At 45.3% G+C, this 16,191-nt stretch overlaps 1 long non-coding RNA gene and 1 pseudogene across 1 annotated transcript; one reads left to right on the top strand and one right to left on the bottom strand.

Annotated features, from left to right (window-relative positions):
• Window positions 1–125: 125 nt before the first annotated feature.
• On the bottom strand, window positions 126–13,628 carry LOC147003617 (uncharacterized; annotated as a pseudogene).
• On the top strand, window positions 13,522–15,582 carry LOC147003616 (uncharacterized). The gene is made up of 3 exons (XR_015048020.1): window positions 13,522–13,716; window positions 14,190–14,552; window positions 15,521–15,582. It is a non-coding gene; the product is annotated as an uncharacterized LOC147003616 (long non-coding RNA).
• The last annotated feature ends 609 nt before the right edge of the window (window positions 15,583–16,191 follow it).

Genomic DNA, 16,191 nt, shown 5'->3' with positions numbered 1-16,191 from the left:
GTCTGTGGCTGCTGTTGCTCTTCAGATGACAGGGTGTGCTGTAATAGGAAGGGTTTGCTTGCTTGCTTGCTTGCTTGCTTGCTTGCTTGCTTGCTTGCTTGCTTGCTTGCTTGTTTGTTTTATAGTCAAGACACTTGTGCAGCTTCCCTTTGGTGTAGATCCTGAAGAAGATGTTTCTTGTGACAAAAGTTTCCCCTCACTGTTTCCACTCAAGAAATCTTTCCTCAGAAGGAGTTCACCGAGGATAACTGAGAGCTGTGTGGCTGTGAATGGTCTTCCCTTCTCTGCCACAGTGTTAGGGCTTCTGTCATTGCAGTTTTTGATGCTGATTGAGGGATGAGCTAAGACTGGTGACCTTCCCATGTTCACTGCACTTGCACGGCTTCTCCCCAGTGTGGATGATGGCATGGTCTTCCCACACTCAATACTTCAATTATGTTCCCCACTATGAACTCGCTGGTACCTCGTAAGACTTGACAGGTCCGGAAAGGCCTTCCCACGCGCCACACACTCATAGGGCTTCTCTCCAGTGTGGATGCTGAAGTGCTGGATGAGATCTTTCCGACTGGTGAAGGCTTTCCCACACTCTTTGCACTCAAAGGGCTTCTCTCTGGTGTGGACCTTTTTTATGCAAGATAAATGTAGAGCAGTGGGTGAAGGCTTTGCCACACTGGATGCACTCAAAGGGCTTCTCCCCAGTGTGAATGCTCTGGTACCTCTTGAGGTATGACCAGTGTTTGAAGGCTTTGCCACACTGGAGGCACTCAAAGGGTGTGGTCTCCCTTCCCCCAGCCTGGAACCTGCTTGCTCAAGGGTGGAGTTTCCTGCTCATTTGTTCTGCCACACCCACTGCTGGATTCTGTCACTTTGCTGCTTGGAGACACACACACACACACACATGTTCATCCTGCTACTGGACCCCAAGTTACTTGGCGGGAAATCGGGTTCCCTCCCCCTTCCTTTATAACTGGATGTCGAAACTAGTAAAAGGGGGCCTTGAACATGAAATCGTATTGGCCTCGTTCTTTCTCCCGCCCTGTCTAGCTTCCTCTCTTTTCAGCTCGAACTGCCATCCTCAGTTGAACGTTCACTTTGCGGACTGCCGGTCGGGCCGCAACAAAAGGGCTTCTCCCCAGTGTGGATCACATAGTGGTGGATCAGGGCAGTACTCTCAAGGAAGACCTTCCCACACTCACTGCACTCATAGGGCTTCTTTCCTGTGTGTGTCTGCTGGTGCCACAGGAGGTATGACCTGTGTTTGAAGATCTGTCCACACTCAAAGCACTTGTATGGGTTCTCTCTACCATGGATGACAAAGTGTCTAACGAAACCTCCCCGATGTCAAAAGACTTGTCCACATTCAGTACACACAAAAGATTTCTCTCCAGTATGTCTCCTGCTATGCAGGACAAAATTGGAGCGGTGGGTGAAGGATTCCCACATTCGTTGCACTGGTAAGGCCTCTCTCCACTGTGGATCTGCTGGTGCTGGGTGAGGTATGACTTGTGGTGGAAGGCCTTCCCACATTCCAGGCATGTGTACAGCCTCTCTCCTGTGTGGATCATCTGGTGCTAGAGATGAGTACTCTTTAGGAAGAGCACTTGTCCGCATTCTGTACACTCATAGGACTTCACACCAGAGTGGATCTTTTCATGTCCAGCCAGGAGATGTTTCTTATTAAATACCTTCCCACATTTACTGCATCTGAAGATAGTTTCCTCTTCTTCAGCTACCTTTATACCATCCTGTATAGGACTCGTTTTCCCAGGGATCTTCTCCCCCAGGGCCTCTGTCTCTTGTTTGAAGAGTCTTTTCTGAACTTCTGACTGACTGTCATGGACTTTACACCCACTGTAAGCTTCCTGGGGTCTTTGGTGTTAATTCTCCCCAGAATGAGGTTCCCTCAGACAGTTTGGCTTACACGTGTATGCAGTGCCTATGGCCTTGGTTTTTCTGCTGCCACCTAAAATAAATTCAACACATAACAGGGACTGTTAGTGAGGACAATACAGAAAGAAACAAAATGATTATGCTACTGAAAACACATACCCAAGGAACTAAAAAAAAGTGCCGGCTATACTATTTCCAAAGCCTAGGTTAGCAACTTTTTTCCTGGTTGTTGGAGTCCAAATATTGTGAAAAGGAGATGCTAAGTGAGAGACTGGGTTGGGAGCTGGGGGAGGGATTTTTCAATGAGCTGTTTTAATGATTACAAGCTGGCTGTGGCTGAGAAGAGTGAGACAGGCATCTTGGAGTAAAATTCCTCTAGGTGATACAACTAACACTGTCCCCATAGAAGACATAAACTATCTACTGTGACAGAAAGCACACACAGGGAGACTCAGCTGTTGTTCAGCATCATACGGAATAGCCTTCAAGTATGAGAGGAGTTCAGAACTCCTTTCAAAATTCGTTATGAGTTCCTATCATTAAAACTGGTCAGTGTATTTTTTTTCCCAGAATAGGTACTTCATTTCTGACCCACAAGCAAGTTCCGTAGAAGAGATGGTTCAGGGAACAGCAAGAGTTCACCAAAAAAGCAAATTATATGGTTAAAAGGTTTAGCTTGAACAGCGAGCATGGTGTTAGATGCCTTTAATCCCAACACTTGGGAAGAAGAGACAGGTAGCTCTCTAGATCTGTGGGAGTTTGAGGCCAGCCTAGTCTACACAGTGAGTTCCAAGACAGCTAGAGCTACATAATAGAGAAACCCTGTCACAGGAAGGTGGGAGATGGAAGGTTTGGCTCAGACAGGATACATGGAGATACAGTTGAAAGTGAAGGCACTGCTGGATGTTCACTACAAATGTTAATACTATCTTTGGTAGAGGAAAGAGAAAACCAACTTCATAGTTCTCTGGGCTTCGCATATGTGCCACCCACCCCTAAATATAAATTACCAATAATTTTGTTTAAACATTAAGCCTAAATACCAACCAACATGCAGATGGTGCCTGGCTTTAACAGCCCCAAGGTGGATCACAGTGACACTGAGATCTTATACAGCAGATTATTCATGAAAACACGGGATTCCTTTTCATGTCTGAAGGACTCTCATGAACAAGAAGGTTGCAAAGGGTAGTAGGTAGAAGAGAATTATGGATGGAAATTGAGAGACTGAGAAAGGATACCTTTTCCTGCAACATCTGGAGGGAAATGTGAGGAATGCTTATTGGATATGACCAATGTGGGACCAAGGGCACATCTACCCCACTGCAGCATGGGTTGCACAGGTGCATTACAACTCTCAAGGCACTTGGTGAACAAAGGCAACGGAGCTTTAGCTGCAACGTGTGCTGTCTCAGACACTGATGCTAACACCAACACATCAGGTAATTAATTCTGTGTCCTCCAGTAGAACCCAACGGTTCATGGCTGCCATCAATTTCCAAGGACAGACTGGGTACAGGCTACCAACAGATATTGAAAACAAAAATCAAAAACAAACAAACAAACAAAACCAACTTGTTCTTTTTGGACACATAGCTCCATAACATATTCCAGCCCTGTGGATCCCAGGAAGACTGAATGCCTTGTTCTTTGACTAGATCTGGTGTCCCTGGAAATGGGTGTGATCTCTCTTCCTCTCTGAGTCTTTGGACAGCCTGAAAATGGCAGGACCACCTTACAGCAACAGGCAGGTGACAGAAAGCGTGAGAATCCCTGAACAGCTGTGTGACACAGAGCTCTCAGCTGTCCATACGGACTCTGGAATGGGGGAGACAAGGTTCTATGCTGCACCACTGAGCCTGGAACTTGACAAGGCAGTTAATGCTGAGTCACACTAATCATGGTGGTGTGAATGACAGCACCCCCCACAGGCCTTTGAACACATGTCTCCAGCTGGTGGCTCTGTCTGGGGAGCCTTAAGAGGTGTAAGAGTGCAGGAAGATGCACATCACTGGGGACAGGCTTTGAGGATTCAAAAGCCTTATGCCATTCCCAGTGTCTCTGCTTCCTGACTGTGGTTCAAGACATGAGCTTCTCCAGCTAACAATCCTGCTGCATGTCATCTCACTTCCCCACAATGACGGACTCTTACCCCTCATGAATCACAAGCCAAATAAACCCTACCTTCTATCAGCTGCCTTGGTCATAGTGTTTTATCACAGCAACAGAAAAGTAAGGAACACACTTAAAACGACAACTGGTGGTTCAGCGCATCACTAGAGCCACAGAGCTGGTGGCAAGGAAGCCAGGTAGCAAGCCCGTGCATGGAGAGGAGGTACTGAAACAGTAGTTATGAACCTGACTCCTTCCCAGGAGCCATGACAAATGGGATGGGGCAGGGAGAATCAGAGGAGCCACAGATCACAGGCTTCCACAGCTACTAATCAAGAAACTATCCACTAAGGAGCATCCAAGAGACTGCAGAGATGACTCAGTAGTTAACAATCCTCACTGCTCTTTCAAAGGATCTGAGTTTCAGATCATCGCTCATCATCAGGTGACTCATGGTAGCTTGTAACTTTGGCTGCAGCGGATCTGATGCTCTCTTCTGGCTCTGAGAGGCCACCCAGGTGTGGCATATACTCACAGACATATAAATAAATATAAATCTTTAGGGGGAAAAAAAAAGAGGCTTTCCAGTAGATGCCTGGTCCAAACCTCCAAGCCCTTCCTTCCATTGGTCCAGACTCTTACCTAAGCAGGTGCTTCCGCAGGGGGACTTGACCACTGTCCATGGCTCCTGCACTTGCTCCAGCTGGCACAGCAGCCCCAGGCTGGGGACAGGAGGGAGAACAAAAAAGCATACTTGGGGATTTTGGTAAAACAAGAAAAAGACCCTCAATTTTGCAGGATCTGGCCCACACCTTGGAATGAAATTGCTCCAACCAACTAAAAAGGGTTTCTGTGCCATACTAAACACTCCATTAGAAAATAATACTTGGTTGGCAAGCCTGCTGGGTAAGTTCAAAGCTCCTGCTGCCAAAACTGAGGAGCAAAGTGATTCCGACGACTCACGTGGTAGGAGAGAGAACCAGCTCCTGGAATGTGTTCTCTGAGCTCAGACACACACTCTGACAAGTATGTACACACGTCAGACAGACCTTGTTCTCCTGTAACCAGCTCCTAGAACGTGTTCTCTGAGCTCAGACACACACTCTGACAAGTGTGTACATACGTCAGACAGAACTTTAAGAATGTAGCCGGGCGTGGTGGCGCACGCCTTTAATCCCAGCACTCGAGAGGCAGAGGCAGGTGGATTTCTGAGTTCGAGGCCAGCCTGGTCTACAAAGTGAGCTACAGGACAGCCAGAGATATAAAAAGAAACCCTGTCTCGAAAAACCAAAAAAAAAAAAAGAATGTAGTAATTTTTTTTCAAGGGAGGGTCTTACCATATAACTCTGGCTGTCCTGGAACTCAGTCTGTATGTAGATCAGGCTGGCCTCAACCTCACAAGAGATCCAAGTGTCTCTGCCTCTGGAGTGCTGGGATTAAAGGCGTGTAATCACTATACCTAGCTGTATTGACCTTTTTATTTAAAGAAAATAATACTTGTTTGATATATACAGACAATAGAGGCAAACATTTTAAGTGAAACATGTCATATTAGGTAGGGTGGCACTAATCTGTAATCTCAGCAATTGAGAAAAGCTGAGAAAGACAGCTTGTCTACATGAGAAAAATCTGCCTCAAAAACAAAACAAAACAAACAAAATGCAAATAAGTTATCTGTATTAGTCTGATCTTTCTGCTGTAACAAAAGAGATAGTAAGCCAGTAGGTGGTGGCACACACCTTTAATACTTACTAGGCCAAGGCAGGTGGATCTCAAACTCTTGAGGCCAACCTGGTCTATGAAGCAAGTTCTAGGACAGACAAGGCAGACAGAGAAGCCCCGTCTCAAAAAACCAAAACCAAAACCACAAAACGCATAATATAATGAACAATATAGTAAGATAACAGGCTTACTTAACTCACTTCTGAAGACTAATAGTCTACTTCAGTAACTCCAGTGCTTTGCTCCCATGATGGAGGGCAAGCAGGTACAGATGGATGAGGTAGGTTTGCCATGCCAAGCTAGGAATAGTCACACTCTTCTATAACTGCACACTCGCAGAGGTATCAGAAGAACAACAGTGGATGGAAGAATATATTCATCACTAGTGTGATGCTTAGCTTTATCAACTTTATTACCTAGGAAGAGAATCTTAATGAGGTACTATCTACACTGGATTAGCCTATGAGCATGTGTGCTACAGGACTGTCTTAATTATGTTAACTGATATGGGAAGACTCAGCTCAGTGTGGGGACAATTGATCCCTAGGCAGCAGTCCTTAAACATAATGAGCTGCATATCCATTCCTAAGTCCCACCTCTCAAAAGTCCCCCCATCGAAACACCCTCAGAAGAACAATCCACCCTCATAAAAGCCTGGGAGACAAAGCCAGAATGCAGCAGTATGCATCTTTACTGAAGTTTTTAGTTAGACGTAATGCAGAGGTTTGAGATGTGCATGGTGACATAGGCCTATAAGCCCAGAACTTGGAAGGGTGAGGCAGGAAGAGCACTGAGAGTATGAGGGCTAGCCTGGGCTACCTATCAAAAATAGGAAAATCAAAACAATAAAACTAACCAAGTTTTACAGTGTTCTTCCTGGTAGTCTATAAGTCAAAGACTCTATAAGGGGTCTATTTTGGAATTTCCTCACAGCATCCCCAGATTCAAAGTCCATAACCATGATCAGGACCATTTTATACATGGACAAACCAAGGCTCAGGGCTTCATCACTATGTGTGTGTGTGTGTGTGTGTGTGTGTGTGTGTGAGAGAGAGAGAGAGAGAGACCTATATGCTATTTAACCACGAAATCATGATCATGCAGAAGGTGTGGAGTGCAGGCACAACTGGGATGCTAGTCATGAGCATCCTAGTCATGATAACTGGGGATCCATCCAATGGCTGACACACAGAGACAGCAGTGCAAGGTTGTTCTGAACCCCTTTCCTGTAACAACCTATGTACACTGACAAGGCCAGTGGGAATAGATATCCGGTATGTCCACATCTAAGCAGACGATGCTGGGACAGAGTGGGATTGGATAAGAGGTCCAGAGCTAAGAAGTTTTAAGAACAAAGCTAGGGGCTGGAGAAATATGTCAGCAGTTAAAAGCACTCACTGCTTTTGCAGAGAACTGCAGGTTGGTTCCCAGCACCCACACAGGCAGCTCACGGCTACCTGTAACTCCAGTTTCAATGGATCCAGCACCCTCTTCTGGCCTCCATGGCACTGCATACATGTGGTTCACGTGTAGACAAGCAGTCATGTACACATGCACAACAATTTAAAAAACCATTGAAAGGGGGGGAAAAGGAGCAACTCTGGGATTGGACACCAGGGACCTGGACTCTGGACTCTCAAGTGCCACAAAATGAAAAAAGCCGCAAACACCAGAGGAGTCAGCAGCAGAAACTGAGCGTTGGGTAATGATGCGGCAGGGCCTTGTGCAGGAAGATCAATTATCTTCAGAGAGCAGAGGTCACGCAAGGGCACACTCAGGGATTATACTGCAACACCTCTCTAAGAAAAAAAAATATATACATCAAAAAAAAAAAATACTGTGTGTCTATCAGGGTGGTATATCATGGTTGCCATGGTGTATGCATGGATGGAGATTAGAAGACAATTTGTGAGGTTCAGTTGTCTCTTTCCACCATGTGGGGCCTGGGAATCAAAATCAGGTCATCAGGCTTGGTGGCAAGCACCTTTAGCATGGAGCCACGTCATGAGTGGATGTTAACAGTGGGGAAAGACCTTGTGAGAGGAGGTGGGTCGTGCTGGGAAGCAGCAGCCACATGAAGCACCACATTTTGTTGAGAACACTCAAGCAAAGGGAAAGACCAACCACCTTCCAGATAGAGAACAGGGCAGGCAGCCTGCAGAGAGACTGTGGCAGTGTTCGTCTCGGGCTGAAAGGAGCATGTGAAGCAAGATCAGAAGGGTCTCTCTCTCTCTCTCACACCCTCACACACACACACACACACACACACACACACACACACACACTTTTCTTTTGCTGTCATAAAATACAATGACGTAATTTAGAGACGGCAGAGTTCACTTGGGTCTAAGCGGGATAGGAGTTCACAGTAGTAGGAAAGTCATGGTAGCAGGCAGGCATGGCAGTAGGAACAGGAAGGTGGAAAACAGTATCACTAATCACAAGCAGGAAGCAGAGGGAACTGGAAATAGGGTGAGGCTGTAACACTCAAAGCTCACACCCAGTGATGTGCTACCTCTAGCAAGACTACACCTCCCCATAACCTCTCTGAACAGCATCACCAACAAAAGACCAAGTGTCCAAATGCCTGAGTCTATGGGAACATTTCTCATTTAAACCACTGTGTGTGTGTGTGTGTGTGTGTGTGTGCACGCGCGCGCACGTGCATGAGCAAGCATATGTGCAAATGTGTATGCAACCCCAAAAGGACTCCCTATGCATTTGAGGCCAACCTGGGCTACATGTGATTCCAGGTTTGTCTTAGGGTTTCCATTGCTGTGAACAGACACAACTCTTATAAAGGACATTTAGATGGGGCTGGCTTACAGATTCTGAGATTCAGTCCATTATCATCAAGGCAGGAAGCATGGCAGTGTCCAGGCAGTCATGGTGCTGGAAGAGGTGAGAATTCTACATCTTAATCCAAAGGAAGCCAGGAACAGACTGACTTCCAGGGAGTTAGAGGAAGGGTCTCAAAGCCCACACACAAAGTGACACACTTCCTCCAACAATGCCAAACATACTCCAACAAGGCCACACCTCTTAATAGTGCTACTCCCTGGGCCAAGCATAGTCAAACCACCACACAGGTCACCCTGAGTTGCAGAATGAGAGACCTGCTTTTAAAAAATGGGGGTGGGGCCCAGGGATCCATCCCATAATTAGCCACCAAACACAGACACTATTGCACATGTTAGCAAGAGTTTGCTGAAAGGACCCTGATATAGCTGTCTCGTGTGAGGCTATGCCAGTGCCTGGAAAATACAGAAGTGGATGCTCACAGTCAGCTATTAGATGGATCACAGGGCCCCCAATGGAGGAGCTAGAGAAAGTACCCAAGGAGCTAAAGGGGTCTGCAACAGGAACAACAATATGAACTAACCAGTACCCCGGAGTTCGTGTCTCTAGCTGCATATGTAGCAGGAGATGGCTTAGTCAGCCATCATTGGGAAGAGAGGCCCCTTGGTCTTGCAAATTTTATATGCCCCAGTACAGGGGAACGCCAGAGCCAAGAAGTGGGAGTGGGTGGGTAGGGGAGCAGGGACCGGGGAGGGTATAGGGGACTTTTGGGATAGCATTTGAAATGTAAATGAAGAACATATCTAATAAAAAATTGAAAAAAATGGGGTGGTGGATGTCAAGATGGTACAGTTTATAAAGTCGCTTGCCACCAAGCCTGACAACCAGAGTTTATTCCTAGGACTCATGTGGTGGAAGAAGAGAACCGAGTTACTACAAGTTGCCTTTTAACCTCCATACACAACACGTGTGTACCAACACATGTATACAAACTAAATAAAATATATTTCTAAAATACTCTTAAAAGTAGAATAGAAAGCCTTACCCAGAGAGACCAGAAGCCCATAGATTTCCAGCATCATCTCCTGGTACAGAGTTTTTTGAGCAGGGTCCAGCTGTCCCCACTCCTCTTGGGTGAAAGCCACGGCCACATCTTCAAAGGTCAGAGATACCTTGCAAAGTCAAACAGCGGCATCAGTGTTAGCCTTGGGGTTCAATGAGAACAGCTGGCCCATGCCTTACTGAAGGAGGTTAAGAGAAATGAAGGTCCAAACTACATAGTGTGTCTTCAGGCCCAGGTTTCATTCTGGGATTCAGGGTAAGGGGGATGACACTTGGGGTACACAAAGGTGTGCAAGAGTCACCAGAGTCTGGCAGCTCATGCCTATAGTCACGGAACTTCACTGGTAATGGCTGGAAGACTGCTGTCATTTCAAAGCCAAAGTGAGCTATGTGAGAGTCTGTCTCTAAAACAAACAAAAAAAAAAAGAAAGAAAGAAAGAAAGAAAGAAAGAAAGAAAGAAAGAAAGAAAGAAAAAGAAACAAAACAACTGGGCTGGCAAGATGGCTAAAGTCACTAATCCTGACCACCCAAGTTCAATACCTGGAACCCTCATAAGATGGAAGGAGAACTGATTCCCTCCAGTTGTCCTCTGACCTCTACCATCAGGCTGCTACATGCATACAAACACATAACACATAAATAAATAAAGTAAAAAAAAAAATCCACAATAAATGAATGAATGAATGAATGAATGAATGAGAAAAAGATAACCACCCCAAACAAAACCAGAAGGACAGACAACAACAACAAAAAACATGTGGCTGTGAGATGCAGACAGTAAGAATTCTAGGAAATCAGAAGGTGGTACCAATACAGATACCAAGCAGAGCCTCTTCAGGATGGTTTACAATAGTTGCCTAGGGCTGTCAAGAAGTCTCCGGATAAATGATCCCTGAAACCCACATAGTAAAAGGTGAAAGGCAACTCCCTTAGAGAGGCCTCTGGTTCCCCTGACGCATGCACACTAAACAAATGTACAAACGGTCGTTCTATCCGACAGTAGGGATCTTAAACAGAGACATTCTCCAACACTCACTATGAAGATTTTCTTAATTTCCCACAGTCTCTGAGGTCACCATCATCAGGTCTTCACGTAGCAGTGAGTAACTGGAGGCTAAAGAGCTTCACCGACTCACCTGGAGTCACACATCTTATTACTGCTGGCAGGATTTGCACGGGTTTGAAGCTGTCATAGTATTCCTGACACTAACAGCAAGGAGAGTCTAAAGTAACAAGCTTATTCCAAAAAGGAGCTACATAGTTGGAGCGCTGGCTCAGAACAGTGGCTCTGCCTCAGCTCCCAGCACCCACAACATGAATGATCTCCAGCTCCAGGTATAGTGCACCCTCTTCTGGCCTGTGAGGGCACTTGTACTCACGTGCACCCGCCCTTATGCAAACATATCTTTTAAGAAAGCTATTTTTGAGCTGAGCATGGTGATGCACACCTTTAGTCTCAGTACTTGAGAGGCAGATCTCTGTGAGTGTGAGGCCAGCATGGTCTACAAATCAAGTTTCAAGACAGCTAGGGCCTTTACACAGAGGAAACCCTGTCTCAAAAACCAACAAACAGAAAACAAAAACAGAAACTCCAGGAACAAAAAAGATTTTAATTTCTAGTTCTTAAAAACATTAGTGGGCTGGAGAGATGGCTCAGAGGTTAAGAACACTGGTTTTTCTTCCAGAGGTGCTGAGTTCAATTCCCATCAACCACATGGTGGCTCACAACCAGCTGTAATGGGTCTGATGTCTTCTTCTGGTGTGTCTGAAGACAGCGACAGTGTACTCATGTACATAAAATAAATAAATCTTTTTAAAAAAATTAGCACACGCCTTTAATCCCAGCACTTGGGAGGCAGAGGCAGGCGGATTTCTGAGTTCCAGGCCAGCCTGGTCTACAAAGTGAGTTCCAGGACAGCCAGGGCTACACAGAGAAACCCTGTCTGGAAAAAAAAAAAAAATTAGTGAATTTGTGTAGCATTTCCACTCCTTTTTGTTGCCAAATCCACTCTAAAAAATACCTTTCTGATACAGCTAGACAGAGTTTATAGCTGGCTTCACAAGAAATGTGTTCATGGTGCTGGCTCACACCGGTAATCCCAGCATTAGGGAATTTGAATTAGGGAATTTGAAGCCAGCCTGGGTTACAGAGTAAAAACTTGTCTGAATAAAAGAACAATAATTAAGTTACTAGAATTTACTTGAGACAAGGTCCTGACCAGCTTCACAAGTGGCCTAGACCTCTCTTTTTTTGTTTTTTTGGTTGTTTCCCCCCCCCCTTTGGTTTTCCGAGACAGGGTTTCTCTGTGTAGACCTGTCTGTCCTGGAACTCACTCTGTAGACCAGGTTGCCTCAAACTCAGAAATTCGCCTGCCTCTGCCTCCCAAGTGCTGCCAGAGCAATTCCACAATGAGACAATTGCCTTTCCCCTGCTGGATTCTGACAGCCCTTGTCTCTGATGCTACAATACTAAAAATAAAAAAAAAAAAACAGAAGAAGAAGAAGAAGAAAAACAGAAACAAAAATAAAACCAGGGAACACATGTGGCCAAGGATCAATCACAGCAGCTGTGTGGCTCTCAGAATCAGGTCCCTTCACTGGCTATAGGTGATCAGAGGCTGATGGTATCTGGAGAATGCTACATTAGCCTCATATAGGCCTCTTTAGATGGCCAATATACCTTATACTCCTCCCAGTATTTCTTTCTGCCTGGAATGCCTTAGCCTCCCCTGCCTTTCTCAATTCAGCACTGTTCCTAGAGGCCTGGTCAGTCTGGGTGGACCCTTGCAAGCACAGTAGCGTGTATTAGGATGATGGGCCTCAGAGGAAGCACCATTTACCCTTGCAACAGCTTACCAATGACAATGTAAAAAACACAGCTCGCAGCTCAAGGCAGGAACATGACCCTGGAACTCAGATTTAGGTTAACCCAAATGCCATGTTCCAAAAGTTTTAAGATACAGAACAAAAAAGGACCACATATCAAGATACTTTTCAAACACACTCATGTAATGAGCATAGTAAAAAAAAAAAAAAATGCCTTTAGGTATGTAAAGATGAAACCAGGAACCCCACTACAGCCAAAACTGCACCTTATAACCAGAACCCAGTGACATCACTCACTCAGGATAGCCAGACACAGTCCTAGAACCCCATGGTGCCCACTGTGCTCTTATGCTCTGAGCTCTTGAGATATGCCCTCTTGATCTGCTATGCAGCTCAAGAGCCTCTCCTAGGATCCTGACACTTAGTAATCAGACCTCTGTTGTGCAAGTGGGACCATAATTAAGAATTTACAGTGTGAACCTTGTGTGACAACCCTCAGCATAATGAAATGTAACGTTTGTTATACTAACTGCGTGTATCTACCTAACATCGGGCAGGCAGGTTAGAGGCCAGTGGAGAAGCTTCTGCTACAGGCCTCAGATGCTATCTGAAGATATTCTTTTAGCTTTCAGGTTGGTGGAAGCTAGCAGTCGGCTATGGCTACTTTGACACATCCAAAATGTTTCATCTGTGTTTCACAATGACTTTAAGTTAGACGCTGTGATGGGCAAGGAATAGTCAGCTATAAGGGGGCTAAAAATAGCCCAAGATAATTAATAACCAGGTTCTGACCTGCAACATTCCAATCACTCCACAGTTACTGGCATTCTAATAAATCTGCTGTCAGGTGCAGCATCTTTCCAGAAACTATAGTTCAAACTGAGCATCTTTAGGAAACATCTAGGAACACTGACAAATTTGGTAGGACCACTGACAAATTTGGTGGCCTCACTGTGCCCCCACCCCCACCCCAATGACAACGGTAGAGCTCAATCCAAGGGGCTGTATCGGCTCCCTAGACCTTTCGACAAGCAGGGATTTAAAAGAGTCCACTCACCTGTGTGTGGTCCTTCCCGGCCACCATAGTCGGACTTTCCGTGGGCGGGGTGAGATGGATGGAGCGCCTGGCAGACCTCAGGAAAACCTCCCCACGCCCGTCCGGCCTTGGCTTGGTGACATGGAAACTGGCTGGACTCGAGACCGCGGGACTTTCCATGGAGATGGTAAACCACTACCCTTGGCTGCTGCAGACTAAAGGAAGAGGGCTTAGAGATCGCGGCCCGCAGGAGGAACACACCACACAGGTGTGCATGGACTTCCGGAGAGAATTTTTATCTTCCGGTCCTTTTCAAATCCTGCTACAATCTTGGAAAGTGTCCCTTGGCTCCCCCCCGCACTCCAGTCCCCTGGCACCAAAGTGCTGCGGCCATGGCGTGCGAGTAACCCGGAACTGAACCACGGCTTGTTAGATTATTGGGCTCACGCACAGCGTAGTCTGGGTAATGTGGTTTTCATAGGTTTTTCTCACGGTGTCCGACAAGACTAACAGTGCTTAAGTCTCGCCCAGTGTGGAAGACGTTAAAAGTCCCAGTTTCTTTCAAATGCGGGGGCATCTAGAAGATGCAGTTTGTGGGAAGGGACTCGCAGATAGGGGTGAGACTCATTCTTCAGCCAGTGAAATAAAGCTTGGGAAGCAAAGGGATTTTTGCCCGTCTTAGGGTCAGTGCAAAGGTGTGGATCCCAGCACTCAGCGGATCTCATGATTTGTCCCTTTTAGACAATTCCTACGAAGATCGTCTTCTAAGACAACAGAAAATGTAGCTTAATATTCTTCATGAGGAAGACGTCGGAAGCCTCATCTCAACATATTTGTTCCATCACCCTTACTGACCTAGGGCTTGTGTGACAAGAACAGCCTCGACAGATGCACGACTCCTGATCTGCGAAGGCTAGGTGGTAAAGGGAAGGTGGTATAGAGGCCTTCCCAGTTTATCCTCTCCCTAGCTTCCCTCTTCTTTCTGAGATATATAAACTCTATATTCTCAACTTCCAGCCAGGCATGGCGGTACTTGCCTATGATTTCAGTACTTGTGAAGTGGAGATCGAAAGATCAGGAGTTTGAGGTCATCCCAGCCCTATAGTAAGTATGAGGCCAGCCTGAATTACATGTGACCTTGTCTCAAAAAAGACCAAAACCAACAATAAAAAACTTCCCTGAAATGACTTTCTTTAGTTCTGCATATGAATGTGATGCCTAGTTTGGGTGCCTGGTCTAAGTCACTTAACATAATGGCCTCTGTCTCTTTCCATGCTGTTACAATTGGCAAGATTTAATTATTTTATATGGCTGACTAGTGTTCCATTATACATGCATACCACATTTTCTTTAGGCATGAACATATAGGTTGATTCAATTTCTTGGCCATTCTGAACAGTGCTGCAACAAACCTACAAGGGCAGATACTTCTTCACCATCTTGATTTTATTTCCTAAGGTATTTTTGGTGCTGCTGGTGGTGGTAGCAATGAGTTTTCTGTTTGTTTATTTTGTTTGTTGGAGTCAGTGTTTTGTTACATGGCTCAGCTGGGCCTCAAACACATCTCATCTTCTGTGCTTGGATTACAGGATTGCACCATTCAGCTATTTCCCCTGGATATACAACCAGAAGTGGGAATGCTGGGTTTTATTTTTCTTCCCTTTGAGCAGAGCTTGAACTCAAAGCCCCACCTCCACAGTGACACACTTCCTCTAACAAGGTCACACCCACACCAGTAAGGCAACACTCCAAATAGTGGCATTCCCTATGGCCAAGCATCCAAACACATACATCTATGGGTGGCCCACTCTATTTAAACCACCATGGAAACAAATACAGGGCAGTAATTTGGGAAACTATGTAAGAAATTCTGATCTTTGTGGGGGTTTTTTTGGTTTTGGTTTTGGTTTTGGTTTTTTGGTTTTGTTTTTTTGTTTTTTTTTTTTTTTTTTCAGTTCCAAGCAAATCTTCCTCCCCAGGGTTATCTTGGCTTGAAAAAAAAAAAAAAAAACAAGAAATGGATGCTTTCCAGGTGAGAATTTTTATTTTATTTTACTTTATTTTTTGTACAGGACCTTGAATTTAGTATCTGGCAAATAGCATTTTACTGCCAAGTTATATCCCCAGCCCCACCAGTAAGTTTTACTAAATCTTGAAATCGGGTGGGGCTGGAGAGACGGCTCAGAGATTAAGAGCACTTGTTGCAGAGGACCTGCGGTCAATTCCCAGCATTCACCTGGTGATTCACAACCATCCATAACTGCAGTTCTAGGGAGTTCAGTATCTGCCTGTAACCTCTGCAGACACCAGGTAAGCATGTGGGGCACAGGCATATATTTAGCCAAAGTATTCACACACATAAAATGAAATAAATCTGAGAAACAAATAAACAAAAGAAACCCTTGGAAATCAGCTGGAGTGGTGATACACACTTTGTATTTCAGGTACTTGTTGGGTAGAGACAGATAGTGAAGACCATCTTTGACTATGTAGTAAGTTCAATGCCATTCTGGGCTATGTGAGACCCTGTATAGGAAATAATTTTAATGGTAGTAGCTTTATTCTATTCCTGTTCTAGCTCCCAAGTAATTGACACAGAGACATATTAAATTTATTAACATTCTTTAAGCACAATGACTGGGCAGATAGTCATCTATTCTAATCCGACTTTGCTAGTATGCCAATTCCCAGGCACAGGTCCTGCGTTACTTGCCATTTAGTCTCACCCTGGTTTCACCAGGGG

The sequence above is a fragment of the Mus caroli genome, unplaced genomic scaffold (assembly GCF_978045245.1).
Source record: "Mus caroli unplaced genomic scaffold, Mus_caroli_1 scaffold_8, whole genome shotgun sequence".
NCBI classification, from domain to species: domain Eukaryota; kingdom Metazoa; phylum Chordata; class Mammalia; order Rodentia; family Muridae; genus Mus; species Mus caroli.
The sequence above is the reverse complement of the archived record's forward strand: the minus strand, read 5'-3'. Positions and strand labels throughout refer to the sequence as shown.